At 43.2% G+C, this 26,183-nt stretch overlaps 1 pseudogene across 1 annotated transcript in view; it reads left to right on the plus strand.

Annotated features, from left to right (window-relative positions):
• Window positions 1-2,007: 2,007 nt before the first annotated feature.
• LOC309629087 (tropomyosin-1-like) overlaps window positions 2,008-26,183 on the plus strand; it is a 30,887-nt pseudogene continuing 6,711 nt past the window's right edge. The window contains exons 1-3 of the transcript XR_014249505.1: window positions 2,008-2,018; window positions 4,915-21,553; window positions 25,044-26,131. The product of XR_014249505.1 is annotated as a tropomyosin-1-like (transcript). The remainder of the gene's footprint in view (window positions 2,019-4,914; window positions 21,554-25,043; window positions 26,132-26,183) is intronic.

The raw sequence follows: 26,183 nt of genomic DNA on the forward strand, positions 1-26,183 counted from the left end.
GATATTTGGAATAGCTACCTTAGTGCAACTGCTTTTTTTTTTTTTACTTCATCAAGGTAATGTAGGTGATTCACCTTTAAAGTTTTTTTTGTTTGTTTTAATATTTATCACTAGTCTTGGGAATGGTTTGTCTTCAAGATGCAGTACTTTTTCTTAGGAAAAGAAAAACAGAAAAAGATGTCGGTTTGCCTTGTACAGGAAAAGGCAATATTGGAGGAAGAAAACTTAAAGAAAAGCTAGAGGGGAAAAAAAGAGAAAAATACTCATTAGAAACAGAAACTGCCCTTCCATGGAGAATTGTTTTTTATTTTTTTAATGAAAAGGAGTTCTCTTTTCTTATTTTGGGGGAAGTAGGAGCTGAGTTCATTGAAACATCTTAATTTTGGCAGAACCTAGCATTTCTGTGAGCCAGAAGTGGGTTTGGGGCAGGTCACTAGTAAACAGTGGCGATCTTATTTATTTTTACTCTCTGGAAAAGGAGATAACACAATCCAGAAAGTGAAATCTTGTTTCTAAGGTTAGGAATTCCTTTTATTGCACCTAGAATAGTGCCATGCACAGAATGGGTGCTTGAGTTGTTTTGAGTAAAAAAATGTAAACAGGTAGATTTTGTACCTATCTTCAAGGCTGGCTTAACTATAAAATGGTTTTTTAAAAACACCTGAGAAATCAAAGGATTTGTTTTATGTTATGACAGTATTGAAAATATTGTTCATAATGAATGATTGGTTGTATCTGGTAAGTCTTTGAACACACAACAGCTAGATAGCCCTGTTCCATTTCATGGGTGTCTCACTCAGACTCCCAAGCCCTAACACAAGTGCAGCTGACTCTGCTCAGCCTCCAGGTTCTAATAAAAAGTTGAGATTATTATTACAAGGAAGTATTACAGCACTGAAACTTTTCTCCAGAGCCGTTAAATTCAGGGTACGTACGTATTTCTACTTGGCTAGAGTTGGCCTAAGACATAGTTGAATGGACCTCTTAAATAGCTAGGCGTGCATGTGCCTGCCTCTGCTCCCATTCTCACAGGTACATCGGAGAGAATGCGTAGCAGTTGGAGGCTTTTGCTGTTCTTAAAGGAGCTTTATGAATCAGCAGCACATCTGGGAAAATAGCTCACATGGTACGTGCTCTGTCACAAGCAGGCCAAGAGCATGATCTTTCTGTATGCCATTTATTAACACTGGTTCTTTGGTTTTACGAAATACTCAGCCCCCTAAGGGGCCAGCTTTTTCAAAGCTCTTTGAACTTTGTAAGTTACAGAAGTTTTGGTTGACAACCTGCAATCTTGGAAGGCATTCAGTCAAATATTTATTTATAGCGTTTATTGTGTATTATTATGCACATGAAGTGAGTGGTTCCGCTCTAGCATCCCTTCCAACATTCAGTGCATTTTTTTATGTGTTCAGGTTAGTGCATTGTTTATATATCACAGTTGTGTGCACAAGATCGGTTCAAAGAAAAAAGTGCTGTCATTGACTTCTGTCCCAAATTAGCATGTAGTAAGAGGTGCTCTCAGTTTTCCTGGATGTGTGGTGCCTTTAACCATATCTCTGTTTGTAAGCTGTTTTATTTTATGTATGTATATTTGTTTTAGAGGTGGTTTAAGACTTTAAATAGATTTTTCTTGCGGAACTACTTGGAGTCACTGACTTCAGTGAAAAGAGCAGTTACGAGATTTCCATGGCTGGTCTTGTTCCAGTGGTTTGTGAATATTACTGAATAGATTTTGTAGAAAATGTAATTTTTATAGGAAAGAAGCAAATTAGCAAAGCACTGATGTGGTATAAGCTGGCTCTAGTGACCAAGAGCTCTATTATATTCTCTCCTTTCTCGTAACACCCCCATTGTAAGAAAATTTTATTTATAGAAGTAAGGAGGATTGGGTTATTCATTCATTATGTATTTATTGAGCACCCACTGTATATCTGGCCTTCAAGGTATGCAGGGAACAAGACATGATGTTCCTCCCTTTCTAAGTCTCACATTCTGGTTAGAAGAAGCAGATAATGAACGTAAGTAAGATTTTGGTAAGTGCTATAAAAAAAAAATACAGAGTGGTATCATAGAGAATAACTTTACATGTCTTTAGTCAACCTTCTCTGAGCAGGTGGCATTTGAGCTGAGATCTGAGTAACAAAAAGCCACCTATGAGAAGATCCAGGCAGAAGGGACATAACTGCAGAAGCATTAAAGCAGGAATGAGCTGGCCTCCAGTGTCAGCCCTTCCTGTTCACCTCCAGCTGCTGCCACTGGAGGAGGAGAACAGGCCAGTGTGGCTAGAATGTAGTTAGGGAAGAGGTCTGGGAGATGCTGGAACAGACATTGGAACAGGGCTGGGGGTGGTTGTAAGCCATGGGACACATTTATATTCTAAGTACAGTGGGATTTCATTCAAGGAGTTTTAAAAATTTTTTTAATTTTATTTTATTTTTTAACATCTTTATTGGAGTATAATTGCTTTACAATGGTGTGTCAGTTTCTGCTTTATAACAAAGTGAATCAGCTATACATATACATATATCCCCATATCCCCTCCCTCTTGCATCTCCCTCCCACCCTCCCTATCCCACCCCTCTAGGTGGACACACAGCACCGAGCTGATCTCCCTGTGCTATGCGGCTGTCAAGGAGTTTTTAAATAAGGGAGTGACGTGATCTGATTTGCAATTTACAGAAGATTATGACAACATTTTTGTGAAGATCAGACTGTAGAGAGGCAAGGGTGGAGGCAATGAGACTATAAGAAACTGTTGCATAGTTTAGGAGAGAAAAGATAGTGGTTTTGGACTAATTTGAGTAGTGCAGGAGATTGGGAGGGGCAGATTGGATCTGGATCCATTGGATGCTGGAGACTGGGGTGGAGAAGGAAAGAGAGTGATCAGGAATAACTAGTTGGTTTGGAGCTTGAACACATAGTCTGGCTGCATGGCCAAACTATATATACTGAGATGGAAAAAAAAAAACTCTAGGAGGAACAGGATTTTGCTTTGGCAGGGGGAATCAGTAATTTGCTGTAAGCCATGTTCGAGATGCCAATTGGTCATCTAAGTGGAGATTTTGAGTGGATAGACGAGAACCTGCAGCTCAGGGAGGAGGTCTCATTGAACATATAAATGTAGGAGTGTAACATACAGACCGTATTTAAAGCCATGATATTGGATGAACTTGCTTCGGGAGCCAGTGTAGAAGGAGAGGAGGTCTTGGGACAGGGTCCTGGTAACTCCAACTTTTAATGATCTAGTGAGGAAGAAGAAATAACAGAAAAAGAGAAGAAACCACTACATTTGGAAAAAGCAACAACAGAAAAACAGGAAAAAAGGAAAGAAAGTATTTCAAAGTGGAAGAAGAAGCCTGTGTGGGATTTGGCATTATGCAATTATTGACAGAAGCAGTAGGGATTGGAGCAAGTGGAAGTGTAAATACTAGGTGAGACAGTGGAGACCCTACTTGAAAGTTTTGCTGTGAAGGGAAATGGAACAGAACTAGAGGAGGTCAAAGAAGTATTGGGGTGGGGGGTTGCGGGGGCAGGCACGGGGCATGTTTGTTTTCCAGGAAATGTTTCACTGGTGATGGGAATGAGCAAGCAGAGGGAGAAAAATCCCTTAGGGTGTGGAATACTGTTTGTTCTCGTCATTTGATCTGCAAGCGTGAAAGCCTCTCCACTCTAGCCACCAGCCTCTTGTTGTGGTAAAGGTTATGTTTTTATTGGGGGAAAATGCGAGGGTGAAGGGAAGTGGTGCACAGAACTTTAAACATTTCCATTATATGAAAACCTGCCTTTGTTGAGGTTGCTTCCTTAGGACCTGAGACCTGCCGTGGACTTGCTCACCATCATCATCTTTTGGCCTCTTGCGCTGAAACTGCTGGACTGGCCTTGGTCTGTATCCCACCCAGCCAGCCTCTGCCAGAGTAATGCTTCCTAAAACTGAGCTGTCTCTGCTCAGAACCGTTCAGCGCCTTCCCAGAGCCTTCGGAGTGGAGTTCAGAGCACCTAGGTGTACACAAGCTCCACTCATCTCTGCTGTGTCCCCTCCTGCTTCACCAGCTTACCACTTTCCTGCCTGAGCGTGGTGCTGTTTCATGTGTCCTTCCCTTTGCCTGTGCCACACTCTACTCCAGGCTGCCCGGTGCCCAAGAGACTCCCCTGACACCTCACCCCGCTCCTCCAGGCTCTGCCATAGTTGCTTTTCAGCCTTGTTCCCTGGGTTTACATTCTGACAAAGCTAAGCTGGGGGCTTATTTTTACCACTTGGCTGTTTATATTTCTTGAGGATAGGAACGAGTGTTTCACTCAGGTCTGAATCTCCACTGCTTACTTAGTGCTTGACACATGGTAGGGTTGACTATTTAGTGAATTGGTAAGTAAAAACATCTAAATTTGCACATGAGAGCAGTTAGGCTTTAAAAGGTAACCCTGTAAAACATCTCATTTAAAATACTGTGTTCTATTATAATGTGATATTTATATTCAAATTTAAAGGTTTTAAGTTTTATGCAATATAAACCAATAAAGCATGAAATAAAAAGAGACAGATTGGTAGGGAAGACCATATCCCACCCCAGTGCTGGCTTAAGCACCCCCCAGCCCCACCCCCAGCCACCTTTTCATTGATACTTCATTTTCCCTTCTTTTTCTTTGGTCACAGAAACAATTAGCCTGATTGCAAATTCTGTTTCATACTTCTATAAGGTCAACTTTATTTGGAGTTGTACATGAAATAATCATCTCAAATGAAGTAATTCATTGACTTGAGCGGAAGATTCTTTTCCAGGTGTTACTCTCCCATGCCCTTCACCCCCATGCATACAATAAAAAGGAGGTGATATAGTTTATGGGGCTAGAAAAGAAAAAGGTAAACAGTCGCTTGTTAATAATTTTTGTTTCTATGTTCATTTTTGCCCTTAATAGTTCAGAATAACATTGAACTCAATCCTCTGGGACACATGAACATCATGCATAAGTGTACTGAGAACATACACTTTATATATAAGTGGACTGAAACTCTGGGCCTTTGTTTTCTCTCTCAGAGTGCTGTTCTTTAAGGATTAAGGCTGACCAGGCCTAAAGGGTTTAATGGGAGATGTCTTCTAACCCTTCAAAGAACAGAGGTTAGAAACGTTATTTTTTTTTTTAAATTGGGAATCAGTTATAGTTGAAATGATTCCACTTTGAGCAAATAATAATAATATGCCATTTGCGGAGAAGCGACCGAGCTCTGGGCAGAGGAGGCAGGAACCGGAAGGCGAGCAAGGGCCGGGCGGCACCATGGCCGGGGTCACCACCACCGAGGCAGTGAAGCGCGAGACCCCGGTTCTGCCGCTGCAGGCCGGTGACGTGGAGGAGAGGGCCGAGCGCCTCCTGCGGAAGTGGAGGAGAAAGGCGGCCCAGGAACAGGCTGAGGCGGCCTCCTTGAACCACAGGGTCCAGCTGGTTGAAGAGCTGGACCGCGCTCAAGAACGCCTGGTCACTGCCCTGAAAACGCCGGAGGAAGCCGAGAAAGCTGCTGATGACAGCGAGAGAGCCATGAAGGTTACTGAAAACCGAGCCTTGGAAGAGGAAGAAAAAATGGAGCTCCAGGAAATCCAACTCAAAGAAGCTAAGCACATTGCAGAAGAGCAGATAGGAAGTATGAAGAGGTGGCTCTTAGGTTGGTGACTATTGAGGGAGACTTGGAACGCACAGAGGAGTGAGCTGAGCTGGCAGAGTCCCGTTGCCGAGAGATGGATGAGCAGGTCAGACTGACGGACCAGAACCGGAAGTGTCTGAGTGCTGCTGAAGAAAAGTACTCTCAAAAAGAAGACATAGGAGGAAGAGAGAAAGATTCTTACTGATAAACTCAAGGAGACAGAGACCCGTGCTGAGTTTGCTGAGAGATTGGTAGCCAAGCTGGAAAAGACAATTGGTGATTTGGAAGATGAACTGATATGCACCAAAGAGGAGCACCTCTGTACACAAAGGACGCTGGACCAGACTCTGCTTGACCTGAATGAAATGCAGAGCACCCCGGTCCCGCCCTGCCGCTGCTCCTCCCTCTGACCCCGACTCTGCTGAGGCCACCCTGCCTGAAGCTGACCTTTAAGCTGAGGGCTGATCTTTAACTGGGAGGCTGCTTTCTCCTTTCGCCACCTCTCCCACCCCCACCCCTGGGTCCTTGTCGCCAAACTGTCTCTGCCTCTCCCCAGAGATCCCATTTGGACCAGAGGCTGAGCACCTTTGGGAACAACGTTTAAGGGAATGTGAGCACGATGCCAGGTGTCTTTAAAAGCATTGCTGTGATGGACACATTTTGTAATTACCTTTTCTGTTGCTGTTGATGTAGCAGCCATTTGTAAAACGTTCCAGATAATTCCATAGTTCTGAAGCAGCAGTCTAATCCCTTTCTCACTTTTGGAAGGTAACTTTTCAGCTTAATGCATATTGCCCTTTCCATAGAGGAGGGGAAAAGGTATGGGCCTGCCTTCCCGAGAGCCAGACAGCCCAGAGAAGGACTCCATTTTGGGAAACCTCATTGCTCTGCAAAAAGTCCCCGCCAAACCAGAAAGGTGATTCCAGAAGGCGTTAGCCAAAAAAACAAAGACAAAGAAAAAACACTGTTCAGGTTTTCAGCTTTACAGTATTTGGGGGCAACTTTATTTTTTTTTTTCCGTCAGAAGTGACCAAACGAAATTAAGATGGTGAGACCTCTGAGACCAAATCCTTGTCCCAGCTCTACCCGTTTCCCAGCCGCCCACAGAATGGATCATGTGCCCCTTATGTTGAGGTGACCACTTATTTGCTCTCCCGCCTCCTTGAGAGAAAGAATAGAAAATTATGTTTTACCACTGATTTAGCCATATGAAACTCATCACCCTTTTCTGGGTCTGAAGCTGCTGTCTCTAAAAGTGCCATCTCATTGTACATTGTATCAGTTAGTGCTGGAGAAATCTTGAATAGCTTATGTACAAAATTGTTTTTAAATTTTATATTATTTTGAAACTTTGCTTCTTTGGGGTTGGGGCACACTGGTCACCCCATCTGGCTACAAGAGCTCTCTACAGTCTGGGCTGGCAGTGTGCTGATCTTTTAAAGTTTCTTTCCCTACCCAATCCCCCCTTTTTGGTGAGGTTTCGGTGAGGTCAGTTAGGTGTGCATCCTACAGCAAAACTGGCTTAAAATGTATTCTCCTTTGGTGTCCTCTCTTTGGGGGCCGACTGGGAGAAAGAAAAAGCAATAGTGTAACTGTTTTGGCACTGAACATTGATAAATGTCTTTTTGAAATAAAGAACCAGGCCCTCCAAAAATAATAATAATAATAATAATAATAATAATATGCCATTTGCTCGTATTTGGTTCATCAGTATTTTAAAACTAAGGCATTTTTTACTGATTTGTTATTAGGGGTAAGCACTCCCTTGGGGGTATACAAAAATTGGGAAAAACATGTATAGTTTGAAAGTAAAATAACTATTTACCCTTTAAAAAAAAAATTAACGCTGACTCCATGGTGTCTGAATGTTACATTTGGAATCAACTTTTTTGTGTCTTTCTGAGTCTACTTTTTTTTCCTTTTCCTTCTTGGCTCTAAGAATCAGCCCAGGCTGATATTAGATAGGCGTGCATCATTAGGGATAGCCTTTGGCTGCAAGTGATAGAAATACAACTATAATCACTTAATGAAGTACAGGTTTATTTCTCTCCCATAACAATTCCAGAGAGAGACAAACCAGGGCTCGTGCAGTGATCCCAGGATATCATCCATTACCCGCTACCTCCATTTTTGCTGCTCTGTCATCTTTAACATGTTTTTGTTCTGAGGGAACCCCCAGGGCCTAGACTTTTAGTAGGCAGGAAGATGAGAAAAAGATGAAAGGCAAAAGGCATGAGTTACTTGAGTCTTTTTTTTGAGGAGACAACTTTCCCATAGTATACTTCCACCAGCACCTTACTGGACAGAACTGTAGCACATGGGCACCCCTAGCAGTCCAGCATCTTGGGAAATCGGTTTTGTTGGATTTTTTTCAACAGCTTTACTGAGATTTAATTCACGTGTCAACCATTTAAAGTGTACAACTCTGATTTTCAGTATATTCATAGAGTTGTGCAGTCTTCACCACAATTGAATTCATTTTTACCAACACAAAAAGAAAGCAACCCCATGCCCGTTAGCAGTCACTCCTAGTTCCATCCCCACCCCTGCCCTCGGCAACCACAAATCCATTTTCTGTCTCTCTAGATTTGCCTATCCTAGACCTTTCATGTAAATGGTATCATACAATATGTGACTTTTTATGTCTAGCTGCTTTCACTTAGCGTAACATTCTTGAGGTTCATTCATATTGTAGCATGTATCAGGGTTTCATTCCTTTTTATTGCCAAATTTTCCATTGTAATGTGTGTGTGTGTATATATATATATATACTATTCATTTATCAGTTTATGCACATTTGAGGAAACTTTTTAGTTGAGCACATTCTTACCTTGAACGAAACTTGGCTTCCGTTGGTAGGAAAGTAGGGATGGCTGTTGGTGGGCAACTAGCAGTGTCTGCCACTGTGCAGAAATGGGGGTAAGGGGCTGGTATCTGGCCGCCTTCAGCAGTATATCACTGCTTCAGAGTATTGTCAGTATGAGAGGAAGTGCAGTGGTTATGAAGTCTTTGCCAATGTAGCGAGTGCCCAGTCAGCTTGTTTTCAGGGTGGTAAGTACTGCCATTATTTGAGGAGAAAGCCTGGTAGGGATTACTAGGGAACATTTTAGCCTCTATGTCCAGAAAACCCTACTATTCCATCGTGATTGCTGTTACTTTGGCCTCGGCCCTACTATTTTCCACGAGTCCATAATTCTGCCACCACTTTATAGATTTGGCCTTGCAGGGATATTTTTGTTCTCCTCAGTGTTTGGCCTGCAGTATCTCCCACCAGGTGCCTTTCCTCTAGCTTCATGGTCTGACTACCTAGGGCCTTTGGAAGTAAGCTAGAGATTAGCTATCTGTCTCCATAAAAATTCTTATTAAAAGATCTTAAACATTTGTTTATTCATTTAATGAAATATCACATGAATTTATTGGACTATATTTTATATGACTTTTTAAAGACTATTTGCCTTCATATAAGGTTTGTTAATTTTGAATTGGAAGTGTTTGGTGATAGCATTACTTACTATATATCTAAAGAACACCTTAGATGTTGTCTACATAACTCGGAGAACAGGACATTCTGGACACTCTGGTAGACTTGAGGAGGAATTGGTCATAGGCCCTGGCCCCAGAAAAGTACTAGAGTTCATATTTCTGAATAAAGTTCCTCTAACTCTGACTTGCTTAGTCCAGAATGGGTTTGACTTGACCGTAATCTCTTCGTCAGGAAGTGCAATGTCTTGATAAACTTGTGTTTAAGTTTTGTGTTGGGATCTCTAGGCAGCGTCCCTCTGGCCTTTGCTCTTTTTTCCCCTTAGAAAGACCCACAGGTGACCTGACTGAAAGGAGGGCAGCTTTATTTGACCTGACAGGCATTCTTGGTCAGCTAAGCAAACTCTTGTCTCATGGAAAGTACTCCCTAGGGTCCTTCTTGCCTGTTCTGGGAAGGCAGGAAGAGGAAGAGACAGGAGGCTGCAGCCAGGTGCTGCGCGCTTTGTGAAAATCCGGGACTGGCTCTGCCCTGAGGGCCTGCCCCTGTCTCCACTGTCCTTGCTGGCCACCTTGGCCGTCTTCCTACAACATCCTGTGTTGCCAGCCTCACCATCTGGCTCATGCGTCAGATGTCCCTCTGAAAGGAACCTCCTTCCCTTTCCATGGGATACAACATTTCACATGCACTAAACAAGATTTAAAAGTAGATATAAAGATTGCTTTTTTCCCCATAACCATCTTAGCGTAGCATCGCATTTTAAAGCTGAAAGAAGGGTAACCTAACTTTTATTTTAGGAAACTGAATTCAGTATCACTTCCCAGACACAGGATGAAAAATAGGCTTTTTCTCATGGTGATTTTTAGGGAGGTGGGTGGTTTTTTTCCAGGAAGGGGAATTAATTTATTGGAGTAGTCACTAATGCTCCAAAAGTGGGCACTTTAATATATATTTGTCTAATCAGTGAATGGGTTTTTTTTTTGTTTTTTGTTTTTTAGATCTGTGGGCAGCTTGGTATTAGAACATAGTGTTCAAGGCAGAGAGTGGCAAGAGAGAAGATTCCAGGGGTAAACGGCAGATGTGTCATGAAGGGCCTAACATACTGAGAGGTTTAGACTATGTTCTGTAGGTGACAGAGATTCAGTGGAGGGCCTCCATCAGGTAGTGATGTGGTCACATTTGTTTCAGTGATGTTAGTGGCAGGTGCCCATTGCTGACTATATGCCAGGCATTGTGCCAGTTGCTTTTCATGCATTATCTCCTTTAATCCTCACAGTCCTGTTAAGTAGTATTGTCACCTCCGTTTTGCGGTTGAGGAAAGGAAGGCTGAGGTGGGTTGCACAGGTAGTATGTAGCGGAGCTGTGAATTTAATCCAGGGAGTCTAATCAGAGCACAGAGAAAAGGACGCCAACCATTGAGATAAGAGGAGAGGACCGCAGGGGTGTGTAGAACATGGTGGGAGACCCTGCTCGGTGGTCTCCACATTTGTTGTGCCACAAGACAGGATTGTTGAGAGTGAGAGGTTGGATGGGGGCCTGCTAAACATGAGAGTTGGAAGCTTTGACTAGGGGAAGTTTGCAAGGGAGCTGATCAGGATCAAGTGCAGGTGGACCTCAGCTGAGGCCTGGAGACGGGACTGCCCTGACGGGTTGCGGCGTTGTTCTCCACACATTTGACAGCAGTAGAATCTGCTGTAACAAGGAGTGGGTTAAATATGAGAAATGTTTATTTCTCTCTCATGTTACAGTGCAAAGGGAGGAGGGTGGAGTGGCTCATTTTTCAGAACCACTCAGGGTGCTCGGTCCCTTCCATCTTGTTCCACCTTTCCATAGACTATGCTAATGTGGCTGCATGGCCAGAGCTGGGTCTCTGCACATCAGTGTTCCAGCTCCTGAAAGGGGGTAGGAGCAGAAGTGGAAAGCAAATAATTTCCTCTTAGGTAAGACAGAGGGAAGTTGTACACATCACTTCTGCTCACAATCCATTGGTGGGAACTTAGGCATCTGGCTGCAAAGGAGTCTGGGAAATGGGTCTAGCTGGGCAGCCGTGTCACCAACTAAAACTCCAGTGTTGTGGAAGAAGAGGAGAATAGATCTGGGGCCCAGCTAGGAGCCCACCACAGGAGAGAAGGCTGGCTGGGGGGCTGATGGAGGATTGTGGGTTTTCTGGACAGGTGTGAGGACAGCAGTGCAAGAGAGTTTAGGGTGTTGGTGAGATGTAGTTCAGGTGGTCAGCTGTGAGCTCCAGCTGGGCAAGGTAGTTAGACCAGAATATTGAAGGCCTGGAGCCTTGGGTCTAAGAGGTTGCAGCGTAGATGTGAGATGAAAGGAGTCAGTGGTTTGTGGGTAGAGTGGGATCTGGCGCTGGGTCTAGAGGTGGCTTAGTCCTGGGAGATGGTGGAGCCGTGGGTTTGGGAGGGCGACATGGTGGGATGGAGGTGTCCAGAGGTGAGGCCTTCCCGGAGTGTATTCAACGTTCCCTGCAGGGGCCAGACTTGCCACCGTAGCACAGTTCCCTCCACCATCTGGCCCTGCTGTCCCCCTCACATGCACCTTCTTCCCCTCCCTTGCTCTCTACTCACTCACGAAGCCAGTGGTTCTTAGACACGCATCCCTTTTGTGCCTTCACACGTAATCTCCCTTCCTATAAATGCTGCACCATACCCCCACTTCCCATCCATCTAGGTAACCCCTCACCTGCAGAAACCACCACGCACATCGTCTCTCCCAAGAGACTGTCCTTTTAAAATTTAATTTTTCAACTCTTTTTTCAGCTTTACTGAGGTGTAATTAACATAAGTTGTATATATTTAAGGTGTACAACGTGATGGTTTCATATAAATATACATTTTGAAATGATCACTACAGTTAAGCTAATTAGCATTCATCACCTCACATAGTTACCTTTTTTTTTCCACTATCCCCCTCCCCCTCCCTTCTGGCAACCACCTGTTTGTAGTCTGTTTCTGTTTTGTTTGTTCTTTTGTTTTTTAGATTCCACATATAAGTGAAATTATACAGTATTTGCCTTTGTCTGAACTATTTCACTTAATATAATCTATATTGTTACAAATGGCAAGATTTCATTCTTTTTTATGGCTGAGTAATATTCGTGTGTGTGTGTGTGTGTGTGTGTGTGTGTGTGTGTGTATACACCACATCTTCTTCATCTGTCCATCTATGGATGGACATTTCAATTGCTTCCATATCGTGCCTATTGTGAATAATGCTGCAGTGAACATAGGGATGCATATATGTTTTCAGATCAGTGTTTTCCTTTTCTTTGGAAAAATACCAGAAGTGGAATTGCTGGTTTGGATGGTAGTTCTATTTTTAAATTTTTTGAGGAAACTTCACACTCTTTTACATAGTGACTGCTACACCAGTTTACATTCCCACCAACAGTACATGACAGGTTGCCTTTTCTCCACATCCTTGCCAAAACTTATTTGTGGTCTTTATGATAATAGCCATTCTGACAGGTGTGAGGTGCTATCTCATTGTAGTTTTGATTTGCATTTCCCTGATGATTAGTGATGTTGAACATCTTTTCATGTGTACGTTGGCCATCTATATGCCTTTGGAAAATGTCAACTCTATTCAGGTCCTCTGCCCATTTTGTAATTGGGTCGTTTTTTTTGATGTTGACTTGTATGAGTTATTTATATATTTTGGATATTAACCCCTTATCATATATATGGTTTACAAATATCCTCTCCCATTCATAGGCTGCCTTTTTGTTTTGTTAATAGTTTCCTTTGCTGTGCAAAAGCTTTTTAGTTTGATGTAGTCCCATTTGTTTATTTTTGCTTTTGTTTCCCTTGTCCAAGAGGCTGTCCTTGATCCCTAGCCTTATAAAGCCTCCTCTTGGCTTCTCTCTGGGTACCAGCTAGCTTCTTCCTCTGCTTATTTGTAGTTTGTAACTGAAGCTTACATACGGCCAGTTTGGCCTTCCTAATCCTCTATGTACACACTACGTATCTGCAACTAACCGGCCCTTTCTTTGCTTATATTCATATCAAATTTCTGAGAAAGGCCATCTCATTGGCCCAGCTCATCTCATCCTTTCATACCAGAGCATAGCTAACCTGTGTATTACCTACTATCGGCCGATCAGTCATGTGCAGGAGAGCAGAATGAGCAGATCTAGAGCTTGCCCAGCTGCTTCTCACGCTGGGTTCAGTGCTGTGGCCGTGACGTGTGGGCACAAGGCACCCCATCATGGCTTTATCTTCTGCCAGGCCTTGGGTATAGGAGGGGTTTTTAGGGAGATACAATTTGGCTGTTTCTCCTCATCACTCAGGAATAAATTTATATTGTACCAAAGGGATTCGATCAGCTGGTTGAATATTTGGTCATTGGTCTGTTTATTCAACTAGAACACTGAGAAGCTCTGCCAGGCCCTGGGAATGGAGAAGGCTAGGAAGCCACCCTGTTCTCACAGTCTAGTGGGGGTAGCAGGAGAGGACAGAAGAGGGGGCTTAGGGTGTATAACCAGCCAGTTATGGTACAATGAGTATGGGAGGAAAGGCTCTGAAACTGTGGGCGCCCCCAGGGTTCCAGCCCCAGAGAGCCTTCCTCGAGGGCCCGGTAAAAACCTGCGAAGCCTAAACACTTGGGGAGGGCACCTCCAGCATCTCCAGAGACATGGGGTGGTCCCTGGAGGGGCAGTGGCCCCCGTTCTAAGGGGGAGCGGCTTGAGCCACTGTCTGTGGGATGGGAATGCTGCTAGGGTTTGGGTGTGGATTACGTGCACACGCGTGGCCCTTGTTCATCTGAGTGGCCATCACTTGTCCTGGAGTTTGGTTTTCTGATTGGTGTGAGGAGAGCCTATGTCTGTGAACTTCTGCTCCCCACCCCACCCCCCGCCCCCCCAAACCCAGTGGCTCAGACCACTTTGGCCCCAGGGTATGACTGCAGCTTTGCACACACCCTGAGGCTGAGCCTCATCCTGACAGTAAGGAAATCATTTGTGGCATCAGCTGGAAACCGTCTGGCTGCCCTCCTCCCCTGCTCCCCCCATTTTTATTAAAACTTTTATTTGCAAATCCAGTTCTTTCTATCCAAGAATTTGTTTGTTGGAAAACAAATACTCCATTTCCCAGAGATAAAAACCAAAAATGTCCATCTTGTGGAAAGCTGCATCACATTAGATCAAGGGGGACTTCTCAGGATGGTGAAAGCAGTCTGGCCTGGCCTCCCAGCCCACACTACCATGGTTGCACCCAGGGCAGGAGCTGGGGAGAAGTTGGGGGGTCAGGCCTAAGGTGGTCCCACGAGGCTGGACCTCCCCCAGGAGCTTCAGGTTTGACCCTGAACCTTTCGGGGAAGTCCCTGCAGAGGCTGGGCAGGAGAAGCGGCCCCTCTCATGCTCCCATCCGGAGGCCCTGCCCACCCTCTGCCCCGTCTCAGGAAAACAGACACCTGCTGTCTTTGCGGAGGTTTCCCAGGCTTGGAGAAAACCCTCTGGGCCGTCACACGCTCACTGAGTACACGGCTTACTGGGAAGTCTGCTGTTCAGGTGACAACGTTCAGTGTCCCTTGGTCTGAGAGACCGGTCTTGGTTCCCCTCTTTCTCTCAGCCCCTTGCTCAATCCCCTACTTCTAAAACGCATCCCTGCACCTCCACTTCTCTTCACTGCGTCACCAACCCTCTGGTCCAGGCCCCCATCACTCCTGCCCGGACACCTCAAGCCCTTCCTAACCAAGCTACCCCCCAGCCTCCCCGACTCCCGGCCACTCTTCTCACAGCTGCCTGAGCCATCCTGTGACGGGGGACCCTCCCGACCAAAGGCCCGTCTGGATCATCACAGTGGATGAGTGTGGCACAGCTTGATTCTCCAGAACAGCTGCAGACCCCAGAAGCCTGGGCAGGAATTCCAGAAGAAATTGCACAGGAAGTATCGCCTGCCTCCCCTGGAAGCTGTGGGTGAAGGGAGGAAACCACAGGAAACAGAGCAAGGCCAGGGTGGTTATACTAGACAGAGGACTTCTTGGGATGGGGAGTGTTCCCAGAAAAGAAGCCACCACTGGCTGTGTGGTCACCTGGAGGCCTCGAGGTCCTTGGGGCTCAGGAAAAAGGAAGGCTGGCCCCAGCATGACCTCGGGCTCCTTTTCTAAGCTGCAGGCCAGGCCAGGGGCCCTCTCAGAAGCCCAGCTGTTCTTTGTCTCAAGTCACTTTGTGCTGTGGTCCGTCCAACTGGTATCCCACGGACTGTCCTCACTGTCCTCTCCCTCACTCTGGCCCTTCCTGTCCCCCTCATCCTCATCTTAGCCCCCTTCCCCCCTGCTGGCCCCTCCCTCCCCAACCCCCTCCCTGACTCAGCCCCAGTCAGCGACTCCCCTTTCTTTCTCGAAAAAGTCCATCTTGTGTTCCTGGGACACCCCTCCCCTCTCTCAAAAGACCTTTCTCATCTCTCCCTCTTGCCAACACTACTGTCCCCTCCCACCCTGGATCCCCTCCCAGGGTAGTTTTCATTCCCTGTGATTTTCCCATCTCTGGTGGTCCCTCCTCGATCCAGCACTTCCCTCCACTCTCCATTCAGTCTCCCCTGCCTGAAAGAGGAGGGCTCAATCACCCCTGGGGCATCTCTTGGCTTGTTCGGGTGTCAGCACCCTGACCTGGGACTAGTGTCCTTACTCTCTGGGATGCCTTCCTCTGCAGGTCCCAAGACTCCCAAGGCGACCAGATTCAGTGTCCTCAGTCCTCCTCCTCCTGACCTTACCAACCACATCACCCTGCTTGAGACCCTCTCTTCCCTCAGTGCTTCTTTCCTGGGTCTTTTCTTCCTCTTACCTTCTACACAGACTTCTTTCTCCCCCATCGCCCCTAATGTGAGGGCTTCCTGAGGCTCCTAGCCCAGTCTTCGTTCTCCATCGCGTCCCTAAGGTGTTCCATCTATGCTCAGATTCCTGCTCTGTGCCCAGCACCTCCACACCTGGGGCTCTGGTCCAGGCCTTTTTGAATATCTCTTCCTGGACATCGCCACCTGGATGTCACACAGCTACCTCAAACCCAACACAGACAACACAAAACTCGTCCTCTCCATTTTCAGTCCTCCATCAGGGCCTCCCCAGGGAGCTACCTTCACTCCTTCTGTTGTGGTTCTTACTGAGTCATCCAGGGGCAGAATTTTGGGTCTCTCTGGCAAGCCCTCTCCAGCCCCCCATCCTCTGGAGAGAGTCTTGCCTGTAGGCCAACCTCTCCTATGCCCTCTACTCCCTCCCCCAGTTTGGCAATAACAACTTGTTTGGGTCTCCTGTTCCCATTTTCTTCCCAGTGCTACCCTGGTTACCAGAGTTACCTTCTTTTTCCTTTTTTGAAAATCACTCAAGCATTTATTTTAAGCATTCTGAAAAATTGGTATGAGAAATGTTTTCCTTCAACAAGTATGGATGCATAGCTTCACGTGAACATCAAAGACGTGTATTTTGGAGTCTGTTAACATTGTAAGCTCCCTAAGCAGTGAAGGACCAGTCCACCCTCTCCTCTGCAACTTCTTCTAGCACTTAGGGCTTATGAAATATAATGATTTCTTGGAGCAAAGAGTAATTTTACTGACCAAATAAAGGTAATCGTCCCACTTCCCACTGAGAAATATACACATATGGAATTCATTATTCCAAGAGTTCCTACTGGCAGAAAAAAAATCTAAATGTATTCAAAAGCCCTGGAGAAAGGTATGCCGGAGACAAGGTTGGTTTCTAAGACACACACTCCTGAAAAAAAAGAGAGAGAAGGATGGACTTAATTCTTAATGCTGATCTACAGGGTGAGATGTCCATGTGTAGGAAGTTTTTACATGAGACCAACTGATGGAGTGCCTTTCCCACAGCATAACATAGTGCTGGCTCATATGTTTATGCATTCACTCAACCTGTATTTAAGCATGTACATGATCCAGCTAGAGTTCCTGGAGTTGCTTTTCTAGTAGTGATAACAACTTCAGCCCAACAGCCCTGACCTCTGGACCCAGACCTGAGACCACAAGGCGCCTACTGGGGTTGGGCTGCTGCCTGTGGCCGTGAGCCACTAAGGAAATGACCCATGACCTAGACATCATCGACTCCCTGCTCTAATTCACCAGCACAAACATCACTTAGAATGTCATTCTGAAGAGCTGACATTGTTGGCTGACCTACCATGGAAGGGAGGCATCAGCAACTGCCACGGTGACTTCATGACAAATGCCTTCCCTCACTCCTTGTTGCCCCAAGAATTAGGTTCCTTGATTTATTTTCAAAAATTTTTATGCAGCAAAATTAGAAAGTGCACAGTACCTTTGTTACAAATATACTTTCTCATCTAGGCACAGAATACCAGGAAGCGGCCTTGAAATTATTTTCAAAGATCTAAGGAAAATATATTTCTGTGCAAGTGTACTTGCTACAGTAAGCATTTGATTAACTTCCTGTTGTCTGGGAGGAAATGCCAAGTGTGGATATAGGACTAGAGTATAGTGTTGGGTTAATTAATCTTTAACAATAAGAGGGAGAAAAAAATATTTTGAACTCTAATGTTGCCTCTTCCTACCTTCCATGTCTCTTAACCTCTCTTTAATATTTTTCCTCATTTTAACTTTCTGTACTGCATTCTGGGTAGCTTTTGGTAACCTAGCTTCTGATTCACCAATTCTTTTTTTTTTTTTTTTTCAGTTGTGGTTCTTCTGCTCTTTAATGGAATTTGGGTTTTAAAGTTCAGTGTCTGTATTTTTCATTTCTAAAAGCTCTCTTTTTTTTTCTTGTAAAAATATATCTCTTTTTACCTAAGTAGTTGCTTATGTTTTTCATTGCACCTTTTGTTTCTTTAATTATTGTACACATTCCTTTTTAATAATCTGGATCTACTAATTCCATTTCTTGAAGTTCTTAGAAATTTGAAGCTGTTCATGCTTTTGCTGACTTTCGCTCGCAGTGGATTCTTTTTGCATGTGGGCCATAAATTTGGATTGTGACCTCATGTTCTGCCTGGCCTTATTTGTCAAAATCTCATGGGACAGTAAGACATGAATAAGAAATAATACAGGGAGGGGGGCAGGTGATGGTGCAGGAAGGATGACAAAAATTGTAATTATTTCCAGATTATTTCATTATGTACCTAGAAAATGCAGGAGACTCAACTGACAATTAAAACTAATAAAGCTATCAGACAAACTATTGGAACTAATAAAAAAGCAAAAACAACAAAAAACAAAGGAAAGAGGCCTAGTAAAGAATAACTTGCTAAAACCATTAGCATTCCAAGAAGCCAACAATACCCAATAAGGGTACCTGATTTTTTTTAAAGGATTTTATAAAAAATAACTTTAAAAACAGCTATATAATATGCTTAGGAATAAACACGTCAAAAAATGTGCAAGACGTATAAAAACCTATCAAACATTACTGAAGTTATTGAACTTTTTAAAAAGGAACCCTGAATTAATGGAGATGTCAAACATATTCCTGGATACAGAGATGCAAAATTATAAACATATCAGTTCTTCCCAAATTAGCTAATAGGTTCAATACAGTTATAAATGAGCACTTTTTAAATGAACGTAGGAGGAATTCCAGTGGGACAGAATGGCTAGAGGGGGCTAGAGTTGGGAATTTCCCTTCTACCAGGTGGAAGGCTAGAGCTGACTAGAGTTGGGTATTTCAAGAGAAAAATTACAAGGTATACTAAAAGGCAAAAAACAATTTGAAAATACAGAGCAAACATCAGAACTGGACGTGGGAGGGATATTGGAATTATCAGACCACAAATTTAAAACAACTGTGATTAATATGCTAAGGGCACTAATGGATAGAGTAGCCAGCATGCAAAAACAGTTGAGCAGTGTAATCAGAGGAAGAAATGCTAGAGATCAGAAGCATGACAGAAATGAAGAATTCCTTTAATGAGTTTATTAGTAGACTGGAACAGCTGAGGAAAGAATCTGGGCTGAAGATATCTCAATACAAACCTCCAAAACTGAAAAGCAAATAGAACAAAGACTAAAAGACAAAACAAACAATCAAAAAGAGCAGAATATTAAAGGTCTGTGAGACAACACAAAATGTGTAGCATACATGTAATGGGAGTACCAGAAGGAGAAGAAAGAAAGGAACATAGAAATACTTGAGCCAGTAATTACTGGAAATTTTTCTAAGTTAGTGTCAGACAAGCCACAGATCTAGGAAGGAACTCAGAGAACATCAAGCAGGATAAATGCCAAAAAAGAAAGAAGGAAATAAAGGAAGGAAGGGAGGGAGGAAGGAATGAGGGAGGGAGGGAAGAGAGGAGGGAGGGAGGGAGGAAGGGAGGAAGGGAAGGAAAGCAGGAAGGAAGGAGGGAAGAAAGACTAGGCATATCATTTTCAATCTACAGCAAATCAAAAATAAAGAAAAGAATTCTGAAAGAAGCCAGAGGGGAAAAACACCTTACCTACAGAGGAACAAAGGTAAGAATTAACATCTGACTTCACCTCAGAAAACATGCAAACAAGAAGACCGTGGAGTGAAATTAAGATGTAGGGAGAAAAAAATCTCACCAACCTAGAATTCTTTACCCTGCAAAATTTCCTTCATAAGTGAAAGCGAAATAAAGACTTTCTCTGACAAACAAAAATTGAGGGAATTTGTTGCCATTGGCCTTTTTATTTTTACAGGAAATGTTAAAGGAAGTTCTCTAGAGGGAAGGAAAGTAATATAAGTTGGGAACTTGGATCTACACAAAGGAAGAATGTTGAAAGAGTAGTAAGTGAATGTAAAATAAAATGAACTTAGCAGGCTTATTCTAAAATTTATCTGGAAGAAAAAATGTTCAAGAATAGATAAGAATATTTTGAAAAACGTAGCCAATGATGGTGATTGGTAGTAGTGATGATGGTTGGGGGGGTAGATTACTAAGGATTTGAAAAATGTATCACTGGAACAGAATAGAGAGGCCAGAATTGGGCACATTTACATGTGAAAATGGGGGAATGATTTTTATTTTTATAAATTTTTTTTTTTTAAATTTTTGGCTGTGTTGGGTCTTCGTTGTTGTACGTGGGCTTTCTCTAGTTGCGGCTAGTGGGGGCTACTCTTCATTGTGGTGCGCAGGCTTCTCATTGCGATGGCTTCTCTTGTTAGGAACATGGGCTCTAGGTGCATGGGCTTCAGTAGTTGTGGCACAGGGGCTCAGTAGTTGTGGCTCACGGGCCCTAGAGTGTAGGCTCAGTAGTTGCGGCGCAAGGGCTTAGTTGCTCCGCGGCATGTGGGATCTTCCCGGGCCAGGGCTTGAACCCGTGTCCCCTGCACTGGCAGGTGGATTCTTAACCACTGCACCACCAGGGAAGTCCCTGGGGGAATGATTTAAACCATATTTTCTTAAGATAAGAAAACTATTCAAATGCTGGTTTTGAAAAATTATCTATTTGGAGAAAAATTAAATTAGAAAGTCATCTTACAACCTTCTCAAAAATTAATATTAAACAACCTTATGCTACAAATTTAAATGTGTTAAATACACAATAGAAAAAAATTAATTTTCAGACTATATAAAACAATAAGTGAAAGATAAACAACCTGATATGAAAAAAACTAGACAAAGGATATGAATGTAAAATTTACGGAGGCGAACATAAATATGTTCAACAAACACAAGAAAGAGGTCACCTCCTCTGAAGTCAGGGAGATGCAGTGAAATGCAGCAAGGGGATCTTTTCTTTTTAATAACATGTATCAAGAATTAAACTCACTTTTAATATCAAGTGTTGACGGTGAAGGAATTTGGTACCTTCACATACTGTTGGTAGACCTGAAACTTAGTAGAGCATTATTTATAACTGTAGCAAAAATAGACACAAACTTATCAACAAGAGTCAGGTGAAGTGTGGATACTGCCTAGTAATTAAAGTAAATCTGGAGGAACTGACCTGGGAGAACATCCTGTTTGTTAAATGCAAAAAAACGAAGTTGCAAAACACTATGTACAGTAAGATGAACTTTATGAAAAAAATAAACTACATGCAGGACTCTGTAAAGGTGTAGAGAGAGGTCTGGAAGGGTACATGCCAAGCACCCAAGGAGTGAGAAGGGAGTAAAAGTTACTGAGTGTTTGCTTTGTGCTATGAGATCCTTTACATGATTCTTTACAGATTCTTTACATGTACTAGCTCTAATCTTCCCAGCAATTCTGAGGGGATAAAACCCTGGAGACTCTTAAATCTAAAGATTTGTATCTTTCTTCAGTTCAAGGACATTTTCTGAAATTATGTATTTGATCGTGTACTCCCCAGAAGTCTGTTTTCCCTTTCTATAACTCTTCCTGCATTGATTCTCTAGATTTTTAAATTTTTCTCTCATGTTTCTCACCTCTTTGTCTTTTTGTTCTCTGTTTTAGGTCTCAGTGGTTATCAAACTTGAGGTGCACCCCAATCTCCTGGAAGGCTTGTGAAAACACAGGTTGCTGGGCCCCACTCCCAGTTTCTGATTTAGTAAGTCTGGAACTGGAACCCAGAAACTTTCATGTTAAAAAGTTCCCTGGTGATACTGTTGCTGGTGGCTGGTTATCACATTTTGAGAACTACTGTTCTCAGGTATTTCTTTCACTTTGCATTTTTTTAGTTTGACAATTACATTTTTAATTTTCATGGACATTTTTATTGTTTTCAATTTTCTCTTTTTGGATGACTTTTTTCCTTTGTCTATGGAAGAAAAACCTCCTAAAACCTCACTGAGGATACTAAGTAGATTTTTAAAAAATGTTATTTCCTATTCCCCACACTATCCCCATTTCTCCTGGGTTCATAGCTCTGTTTATTTATCTTGGTTCTTTTTTATGGGTTGTTGGTTTTACTCAAAGATCTGGGGTTCCTGGCTATCCATTTATATCTGTGAATGAAGGATTTGTGTTTTAATATAGGTGGCTCTTATTGGTCTTCTCTACCATCATAGGATCTATTTTTTCAACAGCCCTCTCCTCCAAGTTGGAGCCTTGAGCATGTTGACTGGCAAGATTCCATTTAGAGGTCATGACCAGGACTACTTCTCTCCCAGCCCCCAATAAAATGGGGAAGTCTTTTCTTGGGATGGCAGCACTGACACGAGGAACCCCAGGCTTCCCCCCAAATCCTGTCTAGTTTCTTTTATAGGGCACCCTCTGGTTTGGCCTGGGTGGGTGCCATCTTGGCCTACTGTTGTGCCTACTCAAGACAGAGGCAAGCATAGGGTGGATGTTCTCTTGGACACAATTCTTTCCAGGTGGGCCTAAAACTCGTCATGATTTCTCCTCCCCACTGTCTCCTGCCTTCTGTGCCTGTACCTTCTGACAACAGAGTCTTCCCAGGCCCCCGTGAGCAGTGGTTCTTACTTTCTAGGCATCTACCTCTGTGGCTGCTTCCTCTGCTCTGCCCATCAGGATGGTCCCATCTGATTTTCTTCAAATTCTTCTGGTGGCCCCCTCTCCCGTTCTTAGTGCTGTACTTTTTATTTCCTTTTGCCATTTTTTAAACTAGTGTAAGCAATGTTAAAATGGGACTCTTCAGTTTGTCTGAGTCACCGATGTGATAGACAATCAGATTCCACCAAGTCTGAGACAGACCACCACATGCAGAACTTATAAAGAAAATGTCCAAGGAATGTTCCATTTCAAGAATACAAGGGAAGAGCAAGGAAGAAGAAATTGGGAGAACTTCTTTGGAGACAGTCTTATTCTAAATCCGCCCCCCCCACCTGCCTATAGGCCACCCACAGGAGGGCTGGGCCACAGTGAACAAGAGGGAGAGCGGGGATCAGGGAGAGAGAAGCTGACCAGCCTCCCAATCCTGCTCCCTCCTCTTTCCTCTAGCTGCTCTGTAGGAGATTGGGAAGAGCTGGCCCCACTCCCTTTGCCTCCTACACTCTCACAAGAAGCCTGTGAGTCTGGGTAGCTGCTCTGTCTCTGGTCCTCACTCTCCTTTCTCTCCTACCCTGCCTCTTCCCTCTTCCTGCTTTCATTCCTCGCCTGCCTCTCCCCTCTCTCATTTATTGCCAATAATACCAACCTCACATTGTTAAGTTCTCATCGCCGCTTATCAAGGACTATTACACTCCTCCCTTCTGCTCTCTTTCTGTTTATTCAACAAACACCACTGAAGACTGTGGTGGTGGATCTTAGAGGACAATAAGAACACACAAGCACAAACAGTGCAATCAATCTCCAAGAGAGGGCAATGTGAGGGAGGGGCCCCAAATTCAGCCGGGGGTGTCAGGAAGGCTTCCCAGGAGCCAAGTTTTGAGGAAGAGTAGAGCTGGCCAGGAGAAGCGGATTTGGGAGGAGTCTTCCTGGCCAGAAAGAGCATCGTATGCAGAGTTCTAGAGACACACCAGAGGGTCACACATTCAGTAAGTGACATGCTCTGCCACTTTATTCCCCTTATTGTACACCTCAACCCTGAGAGGTAAGCAGTGCAGTGTAAAAAACCTCTATTTTACAGATCAGGAAACTGAGACTCAGAGAATCCATTCCACAAGCACTTCCAGACCAGCAGTGTTTGCCAGGGAGTGCAGGAGAAGCTGACAGTGAAGAGAGAAGGATTTGATTGTTGCACTGGACTAGTCATATTAATTATAGGATTCTTGAGACTGGAAGATTTTTATTATTCAAGAGTGATCAGAAAGCCATGGAACCTGCTGGAAATTTTACTAGGGGCAGGAATAAAGGCGTTTTCTGCTTATACTCTCTGTGGTCCCACTTGTTCAAAGTAAGGGGTAAATTCATTACAATGATTAATGAATTTACCCCTTACTTTTTTCTCTTTCTTTCTCTTTCTTTCTTTCTTTCTTTCTTTCTTTCTTTCTTTCTTTCTGTCTGTCTGTCTGTCTGTCTGTCTGTCTTTCTTTCTGTCTTTCTTTCTCTCTCTCTCCTTCTCTCCCTCCCTTCCTCCCTTCCTTCCTTCCTTCCTTCCTCCCTTCCTTCCTTCATTCTTTTTCTCTTCGCTTTTCAATTTAGGAAGTTTCTTTTTTTAATTAATTTTTATTGGTGTATAGTTGCTTTTTTAGGAAGTTTCTATTCACATATTTTCAAGCTCATTAATTCTTTCCTCTGTCATGTCCAATCTACTGACAAGCCCATCAAAGGCATTTTTCATTTCTGTTAAGAGTGTTTTTCATTTCTAGCACTTCCTTTTGATTCTACCTCAGAGTTTTTATCTCTCTGATTACACTACCCATGTTTCTACATGCTGTCCATTTTTTTCCCCATTAAAGCCCCCAGTGTATTAATCATAGTTATTTTAAATTCCTAGTCTGATAATTCCAAAATCTCTGCCATATTTGAGTCTGGTTCTGATACTTTGTCTCTTCAAATTGGGTGTGTTGTTGTTTGTTTGTTTGTTTATTGTTGTTTTTTGCCTTTTAGCATGCCTTGGAATTTTTTGTTGAAAGCTGGACATGATATACTGTGTAAAATGAACCAATAGGGCATTAATGTGAGGTTTTATATTTATCTGTCTAGGAATTAGGATGTGTTTACTACTTGCTGTAGCTGTGGTGTCAGAGACTAAAATTTCTTTTAGTGTTCTTGTTTTTGTCTGCCCTGTTGTCATTAAGTTTCCTTAGAGACTCCTTCTTAAATAGAACCTGAGGTTTGCAAACTTTTAGCTATAAGTAATCCCCTGTTGTTGTACAGGAGTTCTGTAGACGTGGAGGCGAGGTGTGGGGAAGGGGACGCACTCTATGGTACTATGATTGGATCTCAATCTTTTAGTAGGCCTGTGTCCCTGAGCATCATAAGTGCTTCTCAGCTCCCTCACCCCTTAAGTGAGACAGGAAGGCTATAGGGGACTGGAGTTGAATATTTTCCTTTCCTCAGGTTGGTTAGTCTTGGGCAAAACTCAAGTCAGTCAGGCTATGGTAAAATAGTTTCTCTTGAGGGCAGGCCATGTTAAGGAGAACAGAATGCTCTGGGCATATTCTAAATTGGTTACTCTCTCCCTCCTCTGCCAGAAGCAAAAGGGGAACCTTCTCCAATCCTCACATGAGACGCTGAGGGGCTCCTGGAAGTAATAAAAGTGTTGGGAATCCCCACGACTGTCCCCTCCAGAGGTTTTGCTCTCAAGCTTGTCTATGCTGAGCTTCCAGCAATTTGTCAATTATAGTTTGTGTTCCTATCAGTACTGGCTCCAGCTGCAAGCTTCTGGTCCTGGGATTCTCCTGGTAAGATATGGTTCTCTGTATCCATCTGTTTCTCTAGTTTTCAGGGAAACAGTTTGCCCTATGATGTCAATTCTCTGTGGATCTAAAAAGAGTTGTTGATTTCCAGTTCGTTTAGCTTTTTTCTTGTGCGAGAATGAGGGTGATGACTTCTAAACTCTCTACATAATATCCCAAAGTGCAAATAACCCAAATGTCCATCATGTGATGACTGGATAAACAAAATGTGGTATATCCATACAACAAAATATTATTCAGCTATAAAAAGGAATGCAATACTGATATATGCTACAAGTATGAACCATGAAAACATTGTGCTAAGTGACAGAAGCCAGTCACAGAAGACCACATGTTATATGATTTCATTTATATGAAATGTCCAGAATAGGTAAATATGTAGAGACTATAAATGTTATGGTTTATTTCTGGACTCTCAAGTCTATTCCATTGATCTATATGCCTATCCTTATGCCAGTACCACACTGTCTTGATTACTGTAGCTTTGTAGTAAGTTTTGGAATCAGAAAGTTTAAGTCCTCCAACTTTGTTCTTCTTTTTTGAGATTGTTTTGGATATTCTGGGTCCCTTATATTTCCACATGAATTTTAGGACCAGCTTGTCATTTCTGAAAAAAAAAGAAAGAAAAAACCCCGGCTAGGATTTTGATTAGGATTGCATTGAATCTGTAGGTCAATTTAGGGAGTATTGCCATCTGAACAATAAGTCTTCCAATCCATGAACATGGGATGACTTTCCAAAGCTTCTTTAATTTCTTTCAACAATGTTTTGTAGTTTTCTGTGTACAAGTCTTACACTTATTTTGTCAAATTTATTCTTAAGTATCTTTATTCCTAAGTATTTATTCTTTCTGATGGTGAATTGTTTTCTTTTTTTTTTTTTTTAAAGCACTTTTCTTTTTTATAGCTACTTTAT

Source organism: Balaenoptera borealis (assembly GCF_965194805.1).
Source record: "Balaenoptera borealis genome assembly, chromosome: 5".
Lineage (NCBI taxonomy): Eukaryota > Metazoa > Chordata > Mammalia > Artiodactyla > Balaenopteridae > Balaenoptera > Balaenoptera borealis.